The sequence below is a fragment of the Oculina patagonica genome, chromosome 8, assembly GCF_052425735.1.
Source record: "Oculina patagonica isolate OP01 chromosome 8, crgOcupat, whole genome shotgun sequence".
Classification (NCBI taxonomy): Eukaryota; Metazoa; Cnidaria; class Anthozoa; order Scleractinia; family Oculinidae; genus Oculina; species Oculina patagonica.
Genome location: NC_135765.1, coordinates 6,971,197 through 6,988,046, shown reverse-complemented (window position 1 = coordinate 6,988,046; position 16,850 = coordinate 6,971,197). Strand labels below are relative to the sequence as shown.

The following is a 16,850-nucleotide window of genomic DNA, read 5'->3' as shown; positions in this document are numbered from 1 at the left end:
TATAAGTCAAACAATAAAGTTTTCCCTTCAATTACTTTAACTCTCAATTTAATTGTTAAAGTAATTCAAAGCCAGCCACAAAAAATTTGCGAGCATTCTGAGCAGAAGCCTAATTTTGCAAGCACTGCAAAATTTTGAGGAACCATTTATGACCCCTTCCCTTACTCCATACCAAAAACAAGAACATTGAGAAGCTTGAGAAGCTTAAAATCGGGCGCTTTGCCTTGAAAGGCAGGGTTCAGTACAGCAGAAACCACGAAGCAGTTACTTAAGTAGCACTCAGTCCGACTGTGTTTGTGTAAGTCACAGGGCTTGCATGAGCTGTATTAGTGTGCATAATATAATATCTAGAACGTTGTCGAGATTGCATCATTACTTAATGACATGATGGTTTCAATTTATAAATGTATTTCACACAATACAAATAAACGATTGAAGTAGACGACTAGAAAATGTAAAGTTTTAAGACTTAGCAAAGTGCAGTGTATTGGTAATACTGTAAGGTGCGGTTTCACCTGAAGGTCGTGTGCTTTTCGGTATTTTCCAGGCATTGCACTTTGATGGGACAGTACTACAACTGTTTACCGGGGAACTACTATTGTCAAGAAAATGATCACAACTTGTTGATGAATGATTGAACATTTGTTTCATACCATTACTGTAATAGCAATTGATGAAGGCTTTTAATCCTGAACTAAGGACTGGGAAATACTGAAACCCATTATCAGCCACCTTAAACGGAAATATCTTGTTGGTGTTTTAAGGAATCCAAGGAAACTTCACTCATCCCATGTATCTATGTATTGCGGTATTTTGTAATTTTTTGAGTGATTTTTGGGGATGTTTGGCAGGTGATAGTTTTTTTAAAAGAATTAGTAAAATTTAGACAACTAAGAAATATTGAAAATTTAATGTGAATTTAACATTGGAATTTGAAGTTAGAAATTGGCAGACGGACACCAAACAGTCCCGTGACATCCTGGAGTGTTTTTGCATGGGGGTCAACTGTGTGATGATGTTTCCATTTTTTTCTTCAATCCCCACTGATAAAGAACTGTTGTTGGTGTTATGTTGGTGTTATCACATGTCAAGCCTTTAACAAGGTATGAAAGAACACAAGGATTTAAATTATTCTGGTGCTCAATTTTTGCGTAACTAAAATTAATGTTACTCAAATTCCTGATGGATTCTGTCTTAAACTGTTACGAGCTTAGTATTTCCAAATTATTGCATGTCAATGTAAGGCAAGACAAGACATGCCTTGGTTCTTATGTAATTCTCTTAAAAACATATAAGATATTGACTATAATTTTGTCTGTGCTATGGCAATTCACAGTGGGGTGGTCTTGATGTGTCTTTAACTTGTGGACTGGACTGGACTAGTAAAACGCGGACTAGTAAAACGCGGACTAGTAAAACGCGGACTTGTAAAACGCCTCTAGACACTTCCTTGGCCACAATCATCTTACGGCTCTCTTCAATACATAATGTCTCAAAAAAACAGTAACCTCAGAAAGAAGTCAGAAGCAAATAAGGTCGAAATACCGAATTTGAACATATAACGGCAAATGTTCTAATGTCACGAACGTAGGAGTCGTGTAGGCCCGTCACCTTTATTTACCACATACTGCCCCCAAATTAAAACAGTACCCTCAGAAAGAAGTCAGAAGCAAATAAGGTCGAAAGACCGAATTTAAACATTTAACGGCAAATATTCTAATGTCACGAACGTAGGAGTCGTGTAGGCCCGTCACCTTTATTTACCATTGACTGTTGATTTCTGGACGGGCCCCGTTCTACCTCGTGCGAGCAATACAAACGACTGCACTCAACAGACGTCAAGTAGTGGAAAGAAAGAAACATATGCACACAACTCATAGCATCAATCCCGTTGTTTTAGTAGGGGTTTGCAGAACGAACATGTGCTATACTGCAAAAACATCTCCACGCTAAAACAGACCATAGAGTGCTCAAAAAAGCTAGAAATATGCCGTCGAAGAAACACACAAGAGCTTCAAACACAAATTGTTTCGCTCGCTAAACCGTTTAGTTTTATCCGATTTACAAGCGCTTGTTTTACAAGTCTGCGTTCTACAAGTCCGTGCTTAACAAGTCCTCGTTTTACAAGTCCGCGTTTTACTAGTCCGCGTTTTACTAGTCCGCCTTTTACAAGTCCGCGTTTTACCTGAGTCTGCGTTTTACTAGTCCGCGTTTTACAAGTCCGCGTTTTACTAGTCCGCGTTATACTTGTCCGCGTTTTACAAGTCCGCGTTTTACTAGTCCGCGTTTTACTAGTCCAGTCCAGTCCGCGAAATACAGTATGCCAAAACTCCCCGCCCTCTAAAGATAAGTCCTTGACGGTTCTTGTCGTTTTTCGGTGCCTATTCATCTTCGGCATCTTTCTCATCCACCTCTCGTTCTGTCCTGTGTCTGTCATCACACGAAAGAAAAGCTGATTCTCAAAAAATCTGCCACAAAAGGAAATTGACAAAAACAATATGAAAACCATATATCGAAAGTTTCTTATTCTAAAATTTTATCATACGTCTTAATTCAGAGCTACAAAGAAGTTCCTCCTTTTGAGTTATTGATACTGTTCTTACAGTACCTCTTTCCACTAGCGAAATTTTACAAAATTCCTTCGCGGCGAAAAGGTAGCGCGAATCCAGAACAGACTCCAATCGAGAGTGGGTTAATTCTAGATTACTATTAATTAACTATTAAAACATTCATTTTTAAAATAGTTTCCCAAGCCGACTAAGCTAACTAAACGTCGAGTGTACCTTTCAGTAAACAAAACATGCCGTTATGACGCCGGAAATCCAGCTCACGCATACTATACCCCGTGACTCACGCAAACCTCCGACTTACGCGCTACTACAGTCATTCCTTTCTAAACATTTTTTTTGACCACCACCGTACCTTTCTACCCAAAAAACTCATGAAACCACCCGGTTTTAACCTGTTTTAACCTTTCAAAAATTAGAGCGTTCGAAACTAAATAAGATCTGTAATCACAAACAACATACAGCCGTTTACCAGCACTCTTTAAAACTCCTGAAACCCTTCAAAATCAGGCAAAATAAATCTTTGAAATAACCTTTATCAATGTTTCTTATTTTTTATTCAGTTCTTTAAAATGCCTTTCATACACTACTGTCAAACAAAAATTTCAATTTCCTCAAAGTTTCAAGACAAAAGAATAACAAATATTTCGTGCACAATGTAATTTGATTAAGCCAATATTATCACGTCTAAAAATACTTCAAGCAATTCAGTGAAAACCCGTTTTTTTTCGTATCAACGAAAACCACTTTCGAATAATCAATACATGAAAATAACAATAAGATCAAAAGGAAGAAAGGAACCTTTCTAATTATTTGAAGACTTTCAAAGCCGTGATATTATGCATCCAATCCGCGATAAAATTTAATTACAACAAAATCCAAGTTCTCATTTTGAAGTCCATTTTTTTCAGTTGATACCTTTATCCAACTTGTGAAAAATTCCATTCAAGTTCCTATTAATACTGTACATTCCCAATGTTTTGCTCGGGTCTTCAGAAGCGTCTTACTAACCAAATCTAAAATAATTCCAAAACATGCTGTACAAACATTCTACTCTTTGTGACAAACGACTTGACGACCAATTGTTCAGAAATGAAAATCGACACAGTTCTTGCTAAATAAAAAAAAAGTTTTACGGCGGAGTCAGGCTCAAAAAATATACCGCAAGATCACACCCCCATTCATAGTCAGAAACCAGCAAACCATCTAGTTTGCTAAAAAAAAACACTGCGTGACATTAATGACGTTACCTTTTTCATTTACAAAAATAACTTTAACTTGTCAAAGTAAGTGCAATTTCACAATGGTAACCTGAGTATCAGGCCTTCCTAAGGGGAGGGGGGAAAAAACGATAGACTGATTCATGTGCTTTAAGTATCTTGAGTTTGATCGTTCAATTCGATATAGAAAGCTCACACGTCGAGTTTACGCGGAGGTAGGTGAATTTGCATTCCCGAAAAATTTGTTTGTTTACGGCTCCTTAAAATTCATGGATGTAGTTAAATTCGTATTTTATCCAAAAGCCCCCACCATACGAGCTAATTTTTGGCATGTGAAACGTAGAATAATTCAGCTTTCTGCTTTAGTTAACTTTTCGTTGAACCGTTGTATTTTTTGGTCTTAATTTACTTCGAAATTTTTTCTTGCGACGTTTGCGTATTTGCCAGTTCTCGGCCACCCTGCTCGCTATCACAGCTTAGCGCTTGGTTTTTAATATAATTTCATCTGCTGCTGCCAGAATGAAAGAAATAAATGTTTTAAAAATAAAGTTCAATCTTATCTCTAAGTTTTGAGCTGACTCTTGTCTTGTCTATTATTTCTACAACACCTAAATCTTTCAAGACCTTTTCACTGCAAAATAAACCATCTAAATGCACGGGTCACACAATGCGGTTTTGCCAGAACCTGCACATAGGCAGCTAGGCGCGTTAAAATCCTTCTTTTCTAAAGTAAAACAAAGCCTCATAAAAATAATTTGGGATCGATATAACATAAATAGGTTTACAGAGTGATTTTATGACTGTGAAAATTAATTGAGCATTTTTTTTTACAGATAATTACGCACAAGCTTTTTCAGTGGCCGAGAACTGGGCCAAGGTGGCCGAGAACTGGGCCCACAAATGGAGCTCTTATTTTTATTATTGCTCGGGCAAATTAATTTTTGACCGGTCGATAGCTTGACACCAAAAAGCTGAATAATGTAGCTAGCTCTGGGAGAAATTTCAAGTTCCTGCGGTTCTTCTGAGGTAAGAAATACAAGTTTACGTCAAAAGTGGCCGAGAACTGGGCCCCATACTGTACTTTGCCCATGGATGTAGTTAAATTCGTATTTTATCCAAAAGCCCCCACCATACGAGCTAATTTTTGGCATGTGAAACGTAGAATAATTCAGCTTTCTGCTTTAGTTAACTTTTCGTTGAACCGTTGTATTTTTTGGTCTTAATTTACTTCGAAATTTTTTCTTGCGACGTTTGCGTATTTGCCAGTTCTCGGCCACCCTGCTCGCTATCACAGCTTAGCGCTTGGTTTTTAATATAATTTCATCTGCTGCTGCCAGAATGAAAGAAATAAATGTTTTAAAAATAAAGTTCAATCTTATCTCTAAGTTTTGAGCTGACTCTTGTCTTGTCTATTATTTCTACAACACCTAAATCTTTCAAGACCTTTTCACTGCAAAATAAACCATCTAAATGCACGGGTCACACAATGCGGTTTTGCCAGAACCTGCACATAGGCAGCTAGGCGCGTTAAAATCCTTCTTTTCTAAAGTAAAACAAAGCCTCATAAAAATAATTTGGGATCGATATAACATAAATAGGTTTACAGAGTGATTTTATGACTGTGAAAATTAATTGAGCATTTTTTTTTACAGATAATTACGCACAAGCTTTTTCAGTGGCCAAGAACTGGGCCAAGGTGGCCGAGAACTGGGCCCACAAATGGAGCTTTTATTTTTATTATTGCTCGGGCAAATTAATTTTTGACCGGTCGATAGCTTTACACCAAAAAGCTGAATAATGTAGCTAGCTCTGGGAGAAATTTCAAGTTCCTGCGGTTCTTCTGAGGTAAGAAATACAAGTTTACGTCAAAAGTGGCCGAGAACTGGGCCCCATACTGTACTTTGCCCCGTAAGCTTTTTTCTCTGTCCTTCCGCCGAAGCAAAAAAACACAACCTGATTACACATTAACCCAAAAGTCGACCAAGTGTGCCTGCAACGATTTCCTGTCAAAACTAAAATGAAAACCATTGCGGTATGCGTCACCCGTAGCGGTTTTGTAGCAACCCCAAGCTATCCCCGTCTTTTTGGCCGCGCCAGGAGACTACGCTCTAGGACGACCAAAGGGTAAACTATAAATCGGCCACGCCCGATTAAAAACTGAAAATTTGAAATGGAATACATATACCTAAAATAAGTACTACAAATGATTCTCTACTCCTAAAAGATAATCAAAGAGGTCTTCGAGCCACGACTGAATTTTTTTGCCAAGTTTAAAAGTTTAGTTTTCATTCCTTAAAAATTTATGAGCAGCAGGTGGTTCAAACATTCCTTTGATGCACATGATAACAGATAAACGGCGGAATGTCAATTACATTGATATAAGATATTTTCGTCTCACGTGACTAAGTGCGCATAAGTAGCGCAGTCGGGTAGGCATCTGACCGCGGATCGAGAGGTCGCGAGTTCGAATCCCAGAGGGGAGAGCTTTTTTCTTTTTTCCTTTTTTTTTCTTTTTTTAACCCATAGCACTAAAATGGTTTGTTTATTATATCGCTCCGTAGGTATGCATTGCAGAATAATTTACATGAAGGCTGTTAAGTAATAACGCTGTAAAAAAAATATATTAGACTGATTCAGGTACAAATGTAATATTGTGCTGTTACATCTGAAAAGCTTTTCCTTTTCTTGGGAACAAGCAGCCACGCACTCGATTTTAGCCAACGCTCTGGTTTCTAGATAGATCCATCGCTTATGAAGCTTATGTGAAACCCGATTTAGTTTTCGAATGCTCCAACATTCGACTACATGTACTACGCTAGCTCGAAAGATAAACACGAAAGTCATCGATCGATTAATGCATATTACTGGCTCTCAATGTTCACTTTTTTGGCGGTCGATTACTTAATTCTTCACGTAATTGTCAGCCATATTTTGTTTCTTTGCTTCTGGTTTTTCTAGTAAACCCCTTTAAATTTAAAAGACCGCCTTTATACGGTCGCTTTTTTACGGCCGCCTTGCTACTCTCTTTCTACAAGTATATCTGCTGGTCAGCGGAGTTGCAATGAGAAGTTTACAGATGATGGACCAACCGAAAACCGACCAACCAAGGCTACCCACAATACTCCTGAATAAATTCAGTCGTAAAAAATGAGCATTCCTATCATTCAGCACTATACACAAATACCTCCCACGGTAACTTCTCCCAACTTGCACTATGTGATTTGTATGGAGATACATAAGGAGAATTTCAAAGTTGATGTCAGTTCTTTTGAAAAAGGTAAGATTTATAAGCCTTAAAGCAGTAAAGAAACCTGATCTCCATCAGTGGTCATGTGAAACACTGGACAAACATCTCCCTCCACGCCGTGCCAGATGTCTGACTCTTTAGTGCGTTGATTGCACATCTTTAGAGTGCCAGTATCACAGTCAAGGTACATGTCAATGATGTCATTACTTGCACAGCCTCCATTCAGAAATTGTGGACTATGTTTTGAGGCTGTCGGTTTGGTATAAAACGTTGGAAATTACTCAAAATACAATTCAGACAGTTTTAGGTACAACTTGAACTTTATTTCCATTGGAATCAACACCAACACCAAAAATAATTAACTTTATTTCACTCAATAATTTTTACAATATTGTCCATCTTCTGCAAGTAGCGTAGCTATTCGAGGTGAGGTGAAAAAGAGAATAAAAAAAATTACATGAATATAACATTAAATAAAAAAACGAAAAAAAAAAATTACCTCTCCATGGAGGGAAGCAAAGGGTTTATGTGTACGTGACACATGAAAAAGGCAAAAACTAGACTGGGATGCATGAAAAGAGGGCACAAATTTTACTGTGATGTGTGAAAATAGAAAAGATACGCGAATCATGAATTCTCCTGTTTCTTGAGTACAGGTGACACAAGAATTTAGTTAACATTTGTGCGTAAAACAAGATAACAATGCCCCTTTGCTACCCTCTCCATTATATTTTATCTGTTACAATTTCTGAGTTTTCCGAATAAAGTATCCTACAATTTATTGGCTATGTAAATATCCTAGTAAGAATTTAATTTATAAGTACCTCAATCAGGAATGACCATACTGACATTTAATTTCAACACACATTCACATGGAATATGCAACTACAAAGCTAGTTTTGCCTGTGACCTCTTCAGTTGGTTGCCATGTAAGAGTTGAATCTGGGATGACTTCACTTAACCACACATGAAAAATGTACCTAGATATCAAGTTCCAAACTGTTTTATTTATTTTTTATTCTAATTTTATTTTGAAATTATTTTATAGTTAATTAAGTTATTATTTCTAACAACTAAAAGATTTTTAATAAATACAGTAAGATTAAGACGAGCAATTGTACTACATAAGGTTTTGATGAACAGTTAACCCTGTACATTTAAATTTGTAAAATTTTCAAATGTAAATGTGTATGGCTTGCTGTCATCGAAACATAATGTAATTTTGTTGCTCATCTTTCTCTTAAAGTATTTATAAATATTATTTTTTGTATTATAGTTATCAATGTTTCTATTGGTTATTTTTTAACATAGTTTTGGTTGTTTGGAAGCTGGTAACAAGGCTTACATTTCATGCACAGTTACATGAAGTCATCCCAGATTCAAATCTGTTATGGCAACCAACTGAAGAGGTCATAGGCGAAACTGGTTTCGAAGTCACATACATCACGTAAATGTGTATTGAAAGTAAATGCATTGAGATCTTTCAAAATTGAGATGCTGATAAGTTATGCTTTCTTTTTACATCAATTCTCCTTACTAATTCCTATATACTTCTATTAATGTTCATTATGAGAATTTGGTCGTTTATCAAGACAGTATCCTCCAGTTTATGATTGTCTTTGTTCTCAACACTTGACTGATGGACAATGGATTACAATGCGAGGAGAAACCAGTTGTTGATCACTTGATCTTGAGACAGGAATCTTGGTTGAACTGCAGACATAGCACATTCAACTGACTACATGCATGTTCTTTCAGTCATTGATCTTTACTGTTTTGTCTTCAATGTGTAACAGTTGGATCTTAAAGAGCCTGCAAAGAAAGACGCAAAGAAAAACTAAGATTCGCAAGCAAAAGATATTTGCTAGATGAATGTTCACTGTGTAAATTAACTGACTTACAGACATGTGCAACTTCTTGAATGGGGTCACTGGGAAAAACACTAACTGAGAACAAAAGCTGGCCACCTTTTCTGTTTATGAACCAGTATACAAACAATAGTTCTCCAAAAATTTTAATCCAGGCAAATTCCTTGGAATTTAAGCAGCAAACCTCATTAGAAAAGTTGTCAATTTTTGCTAGAATTATACTTTCAATCCAAACTTTTGGCTTATCAACAGTTTTGGACTGGCCATCACAATATGAGCTTTCAAGCTGAATTATGATCATTTTCTTCCAAGGATGGAAGTTTATATGAAGGACTCAATGGTAATTTAATGCTCTTGCTTGTGCATAGAAAGGTTCCTTTCTTGAAATGCTTATCTTTATATTTCACTCAATTTTTGTGACACATGCATTTTCTTAAACAACAAAAGCATACAGATTGTAATACCTACCATTTTTCTTAGGTCCTCTATCTTCACACCACAGCATCAACTCTGCTATTTAGCAAGAAACCCATTGACGCAACTGCAAGTCATTTAATTGCTGTCTGTGTATACTGGAACCCAACTAAGAAAAAAAAAAGTTAAATAATCAGTAAAAATGTAGCATTAGCTGGCTGGCTTCTCCTTGAAAACAATTCCCATAAATTTAAAAGTACCACAGACTTAAATAATTACCATTTTTCTTAGGTCACAGCAAGTCATTTGATCCTTGTGTGGTAAAAACTGGAACCCAACTAAGGAAAAAAAGTTTAATAATCAGCAAAAATGTAACATTAGTCAAGAATATGCAAACCCTGCCAATATAGCAAGCTCCGCTAAATTATATCAACATATTCATACCACTTGTAATAAATTGCAAAGTCAAAAACATCCAAAGGTAATTACTGGTACTAACTTTACTATAATTTTATTTTCTTGACTCACCCAGAAGAACACTGTTGTTTCATTCCACAGCCATCTTTCATGGAATACTTCAGACCCATGTACATCAACGTCAAGTATTCCAACCTGGAAGATCAAAGAAAACACAATGAAGACTGACTATTTAATATTAAATGGATCCAGGGTTGTCAAAATGATTTGAAGTAGCAGGAGATATTTTGATAGTAGACGACACCAGGGAAGGCCCTCCTTCATGCCGGAGGTCTGGGACCAGACAGGCCCCCAGCGAGGTGCAGGGACAGCGCCCCTGTTGGGGGTCCAGGACGCAAAGCCCCCAGGAGCAAAATGGATTTGAGGTTTTTACACTAGTTACATGTAGGTGAAATTGCCTCTCCTCAAAGCAATTCTATTAATTTCAAGTCCCACTTTCTCCAATATCATGCTCAGAACTAACCTACTAGCATTCAGAGTAGCCGGCGCGGTATTCAGAATAGCCGGTGAAATGCGCCGGTTGCCGGTTTATTTTGACAACCCTGTGGATCCACACTGTTTTGCTGTAACATTGGGTAGATTAACCATTTATGGATGTTCCGCCGTGTTGTTTACTGTAATGCTCAGCGCATTCTTGAAGACACAATTATGTGCAGGGTATATGTGCAGAAAAATGTTCTTTTAGCTTTTAAGCATAATACCGTCATGTACTTTATAACAAGCACTTATCAGGCGATAGACTCCTGTAGATCATCACAGGGCCAAAACTACAGGAAGGATACCCTCAGATGTGACCAAATGTTTTGATCAGATCATACATCATGTGATCTCTTCCCAGCTACTCCAATACTGTAAAAAATTCTGATAACCAACTGCCAGGTTCTTCTCCTTGAAAACAAGTCTCATGAATTTAAAAGTAACACAGATGTGAATTAATACCATTTTTCTTAGGTCATCTATCTTTCACACCACAGCATCATCTCAGCTATTTAGCAAGGAACCCACGACAGCAAGTCATTTGATCCTTGTATGTGTAGACTGGAACCCAACTAAGGAAAAAAAAAATAAATGATTTTAGTTTACTTTCTTGACTACACTCTTTTTTTTTCTATAAGAATACAGTTTTTTTGACCCAGGCTGAATATTCTTATTTTTCTGCCTATTTTAGGCTGAAATATTCTTATGAACATTCTTAGAAAATACCGTTTGACATTTCGTTTTAGCAAGTATTGGGTAATCAATTACAAGTGTTTGGTGTCCAGATCTGTATGGTGTCACATTGTGCACATTTACCATTGCTTTTCGTTGCAGCCTTGCCGTTTTGGCTTTAAACAAAGCATTTCTCGCAGAGATAAAGTGACGGAAATGAAAATATCTCATTTTGTTTCAACTAAAAACTATATTCTTTTCAAAATCTCAGCCTCGGGTATATTCTTAAAATATTCTTAAAAATTCGCAAATTTCAGCCTCAATATTCTTATAAACTAGATTCTTATAAAAAAAAGAGTGTATCCTGGATAACCAATCAAACATAACAAAATCCTCAAATGCCCGCAAGAATGTTTCCTGCCTATGCTGTCACTCTGGCAGAAACTATAATTTTATTTTATTATGACTCACCCAGTAAAGCTCTGCTGTGATATGTCTTTTCCCTCCAAGTTCATCATTCTTGGAATACTTGACCCACCTAAGTCAACATAGTATCCTAACCTGGAAGATCAAAGAAAACACAAAGCAGATTAACCATTTATAGCACATCCAAGTTGTTTTGCTGCTGACATGTTCTTCAAGACACTTAACCTCAATTTTACAACTTTTACTTAAAGCAAGTAGCCCTATTTTCACGTTGCTTCAAAGGACATGTTTTGGGGCTTTTGAGGAGGGGGGGATCGATGTATACATTTACTTTTTAACAAAAAAAAAAAAGTTGGGGAAGGGCAGACACGCTGCAAGACTTCCCTAGATCCCTTGATCCAACATGAGTTCAAAGACTATGTCATGCAAACTTCGTACAAAATAACACAGGCCTTTAGTCTTTAGGCAAAGGGACAGACCACAGGCATGACAGCAAGGTGTACTGCCTTCAAAAGCGCAAATTGCTGGGTACGTTTACCAGCCAGATTCCCGAAGAGAAAACTTAGATTGTGTTAAAAAAAAACTAGCACGAAAGGATGACTAATTTAACCTGGGGTAAATGTTCAAGAAAAGCGGGTTTAACAGTTAACATTTTTACTGTTCAAGTACATGTGCAAAAAGCATGAACTCACCATCCGCCAATCCGCCATCTTGAATATGAAAGTAAAACTGCTGGTCATGTACCATTTGTACTGTCGTCTCAAGAGACTCATCTCCGGTCCCAGGCCCTCCTCTTCTTTTGAGGTTGCAAGCTGTGAACGCAGACAAAATCACAATTTTACTGACTTTATTGACCTTTACTAGGCATTCATAATCCAACGAAGCCCTTTGTAGCCATATAAAGCATACCTTACACATATATATCCAGAAATAGCGCAACAGGTGGATATTGAAATTCATCCAAGTGATCCATTCAAAAACCTGAAAAAATAATGAGAACAAAATGCAAACTGATCCGCACAGCAAGGAGAAGAGACCGATCTGTTCAGTAAAGGACATTAAGATCATTCTGTCTTATAAATATATAAATGTATATATTTATAAGCTATATAAATGTTAATTATTATTATTATCTCTTCACCTTACTGTGATCAACAGCTTTTAACAACTAATAAAAGAAAGGATGACCATAAGGTTGGGATGTTAAATTTTCAATATTTTGTCAGGCTAGGCCTGCCTTCTTCAGGGATGAACCGGTCTAGTTCATTCCCTGAAGAAGTCACAGCATAGCCTGAAAAAAGCCTGTGCACAGACGCCCCTTCCCCTCGAAAAACTCCGCCGTTTTTCAGCTAAGTAATTCTTTCTTAATGGAGGAGTGAATAGATTCGCGGTTCGATGGATTGAAAATTTTTTGCGATACATTAAGCGGATTCGTAGTCTCGGCTTTGCATCGGTTATTTGCGATGTCAACCCAAATAACGAAGGAAACTAGCGGATTTGCGGATAAGCTGAGAATTTTCGTCTGGATTCCGGACTCTCTATGCCAAGCTCTATGGAAGAAAGTTCGGATCACTTTGGTCGGTCTTCGCCGGTACCCGGGTCGGTATGATGGCGAAATAGTCGCAAAAAAATAACATAAACTATACCACACAAAGATTTCAAGTAATGCAAATTTGGATTTGAAAGAAATTGTCCAGATTTACGGATTTGGCTAAAAAATATATAGCACGGATCAGCGAGTTTGTGTATCCCTTTTCACCCACCTCCCTAACTGATACAGGACTGCAAAAAATTCCACACTCCTTATTGGTGTGTACTGTGGTTTTGCCATTATCAAAGTTTTGCCTAAAGAATAGGTCCGCAGTGAAAACAGCTAGGTGTGCGCTTATAAGTACATATGAGCCCAAAATTCGGACTTGCGAAAATTGTCGAAAATATCCGAGGCTTCGAGAAGTTGAAATGACGACTTCTGAAAGTTGTCGAAGCACGACCGGAATATATCCTGATGATTCACGAATTGGTAGCCGCGTTGCAGACGAAAAAACCCTGGGGTTTAGTTCGTCTGCAACGCAGGCTATGACTTCGTGGCGTAGTGCGCAATCGGGTCAGTTTACTAGCCAGCTTTTTAATTTTTGAGAGCAAATAAGTGAAGTTTTTGTTTTCAGAGTACGGAATTCCAAAGATGTTTCTATCGGTAAGCGATGTACAGACGATCTGAGACGTTTGGTATAGGATGTACGTACGCTGCCGAAGATTTTCGAAGTTTTTCGAATTCAGAGTACCGGAAATGTCGAAGATGTTTCCGAAGTTTTTCGAATATATTCTGAGACATTTAATATACGATGTACGAGCGCTACCGAAGATGTCCGAAGATTTTCGAATTCAGATTACTTAGAATTCCGAAGATGTTTCCGAAGTTTTTCGAATAAATTCTGAGACGTTCGGTATAGGATGTTACGAGCGCTGCCGAAGATGTTCAAAGTTTTTCGAATTCAGAGTACCGGAAATGCCGAAGATTTTTGAATATATTGTGAGACGTTCAGTATACGAATTCAGATTACCGAATTCCGAAGCTGTTTACGAAGTTTTCGAATATGTTTTAAGATGTTCGGTATACGATGTACGAGCGCTACCGAAGATGTTCGAAGCTTTCCGAAGATTGCTTTGGATAAGCCACTATTTAAAGCGGATAAATGTGTGGCTAGTCCCACAATGCGTCTGGACTCGGTTTGGAGGAATCGATCATTATTATCTATAATTTTTCTCGGAATTAATCGAATAAACAAACATGCTGTTCGGTTTAGGAGCCAATAGTTTGGATTTGTGAGACAAACGTTGGAAAGTTGACTTGTGCAAGTGTGATTGACGTTTTAAATCAGCAGTTGTGCAAATTTAAGACTATGTGAACGATTTCTTCAGATAAGTAAGATTATTTATCAGAGCAAGTGAGCCAAGCCGAAATGGACCGTATCCTGGAAAGTAAAAATCCTATTTATCTACCCAAATAAGACCAAATAAAATGTAATATTTGTACACCATGACTTTCTTCCTTTGCAACGTCACGGTGGTTTATTTAGTTATTACAACAACAGCGGCAGCAAACTATCTAGTGAATAACAATACAACAATAAAACTGAAAAAAAAAAAACGAAATTATAAGATAAAGGATATATACCAGCTTCCTGTACCATATCTGAAAAAGATCTAAAAAGAAAAACAAGAAAAGAAACAAAGAAGAAAACAAAAAGAAAGAAGAAAGCAAAAGCAACAACAACAGCGGCAGCAAACTCTTTAATGAATAACAATACAACAATAAAACTATAAAAACGAAATTATGAAATAAAGGATACCAGGTTCCTGAACCAGATCTGAAAAAAGGAAAAACAAGAAAAAAACAAAGAAGAAAACAAAAGCATGTTCGAGGACGCAGTTTTGATACCGAATTACAATTACTAATTTAGAAGGCGAGAATCATAACCACTATACCATACATAAACCTACATAGTGTGATACATGACCTTAATACAGAGTCTTACATGAACATTATTAATACGCTAGTTACATAGCTATACAGTGTAATAAATAGCCCTACATGAAGCTTACAGAGTGATACATGACCTTACAGAGTTTACATGAGCATTATTACATAGCCTTACATTGTCATAAATAGCCCTTCATAACCTTACAGAGTAATACATGACCATAAATAGACCTACAAAGTGATACATGAACTTACATAGTCTTACATGAACATTATTAATACGCTAGTTGCATTGCCATACATTGTCATAAATAGCCCTACATAGCCTAACAGAGTGATACATAACCTTACCATAATACATACGGCGATACAGGTTTCCTAACTATATGTATATTTCTACATGGTCTTAATTACATAGCTATACATACAAAAACTTACAGAGTGATACATGACCATTATTTAGATACAGTTCTAGATTTCTATTAACCCTCATACTTTACCATAAATAACAGTCTGGTGGACAGCCACGGTCTTCCTTGTGTCTAATGTGATTTAAAACTAACAAGTTAGTAGACCTAACAATTATTCCACAACACACGTTGTATATGAGATGGCCGGCTATAATCATCTCATATCCAACAAGTGCGAGTGGAATAATTGTTTTATTAAACCATAGTTACTTATGAATAAAACAATCAAACCCATTGTGGCTTTTTATCTCATATGGTAGAGCAGTGGGTTAGAATCCCACATCAGCCACTATTTGATTTTTTCCAGTGGTCAGGATCTATAGTGTAATTTAGTTTATTATGATCCTCAGGCACATCAATGAGTGAATCAACTGAAAATCACTCACTTGCTGTTCCCATCGTGGCTCTGTAGCTCAGATGGTAGAGCAGTGAACCTGTAACCCGAATGTTGTGGTTTTGAATCCCATCTAAGCCCCTGTTTTGTTTTATTTGTAAGAATTTTTATTGTATGTATCTTAGTTAAGAATAATCCTTAGGCACATTAATGAGTGAATCAACTGGGATTCACTCATGCGCTGTTCCCATCATAGCTCGGTGGCTCAGATGGTAGAGCAGTGGACCTGTAACCCGGAGGTTGTGGGTTTGAATCCCACCGAAGCCCCTGTTTTGTTTTAGTGGTCAGAATTTTTAGTGTATCTTAGTTCAGAATAGTCCTCAGGCACATAAATGAGTGAATCAACTGGGATTCACTCACGCGCTGTTCCCATCGTGGCTCTGTAGCTCAGATGGTAGAGCAGTGAACCTGTAACCCGAATGTTGTGGTTTTGAATCCCATCTAAGCCCCTGTTTTGTTTTATTTGTAAGAATTCCTATTGTATCTTAGTTAAGAATAATCCTTAGGCACATAACTGAGTGGATCAACTGGGAACCACTCACGCGCTGTTCCCATCATGGCTCAGAAGCTCAGATGGTAGAGCAGTGGGCCTGTAACCCGAAGGTTGTGGGTTTGAATCCCACCCGTTCCTTAACACTAGGAAGTACAACCCGCTCTCGTAAACACTAGATCATTTTTTTTAATATTTGGTTGCAGAAAATGTAATCCCCGCTTGAATACAGGCAGTCCTCTGGGGGCTAGAGCCGGTCGATTCTGCGGGAAGTACTACCTGCTGGTAGGAGACCCACCCTACTCAACATTCAGAACTCATGGGCAGTCCTGATTTGACTCGTATGGTACTCGTGATACCTACGATCAATATATGAAAAATAGGTTAACCAATGGGTACCAGACAGATACATAATACCGAGTCCGTGCCGACTGTACCGTTCCTCGGGAGCGATGCAAGTAGACAAGCACCAAGTGGAACGCGCGAAACGCTCCACCCAGCTTGGGATCACGTAAATGACGGGAATGATCTAGGAGTTTACGGGAAACGAGTTGTTACCTGAGTAACAGAAAATACATGCATCCAGTATCCCGACCTGGAAGAACAAAGAAAACACAATTAGCATTGAAAAGAGCGGCTCGCAGTCA

At 37.6% G+C, this 16,850-nt stretch overlaps 1 long non-coding RNA gene across 3 annotated transcripts; it reads right to left on the bottom strand.

Annotated features, from left to right (window-relative positions):
- Positions 1-7,335: 7,335 nt before the first annotated feature.
- Positions 7,336-15,415, bottom strand: LOC144663071 (uncharacterized). 3 transcript variants are annotated; one of them, XR_013572572.1, is made up of 9 exons: positions 15,350-15,415; positions 12,278-12,349; positions 12,061-12,180; positions 11,414-11,503; positions 10,733-10,842; positions 9,845-9,928; positions 9,596-9,654; positions 9,371-9,485; positions 7,336-8,846 (listed from the first exon to the last, which is right to left on the bottom strand). It is a non-coding gene; the product is annotated as an uncharacterized LOC144663071 (long non-coding RNA). The 3 variants fall into 3 exon arrangements; XR_013572570.1 differs by lacking the exon at positions 15,350-15,415 and having other exon boundaries at positions 12,278-12,843; XR_013572571.1 differs by lacking the exon at positions 15,350-15,415 and having other exon boundaries at positions 12,283-12,843.
- Positions 15,416-16,850: the final 1,435 nt, after the last annotated feature.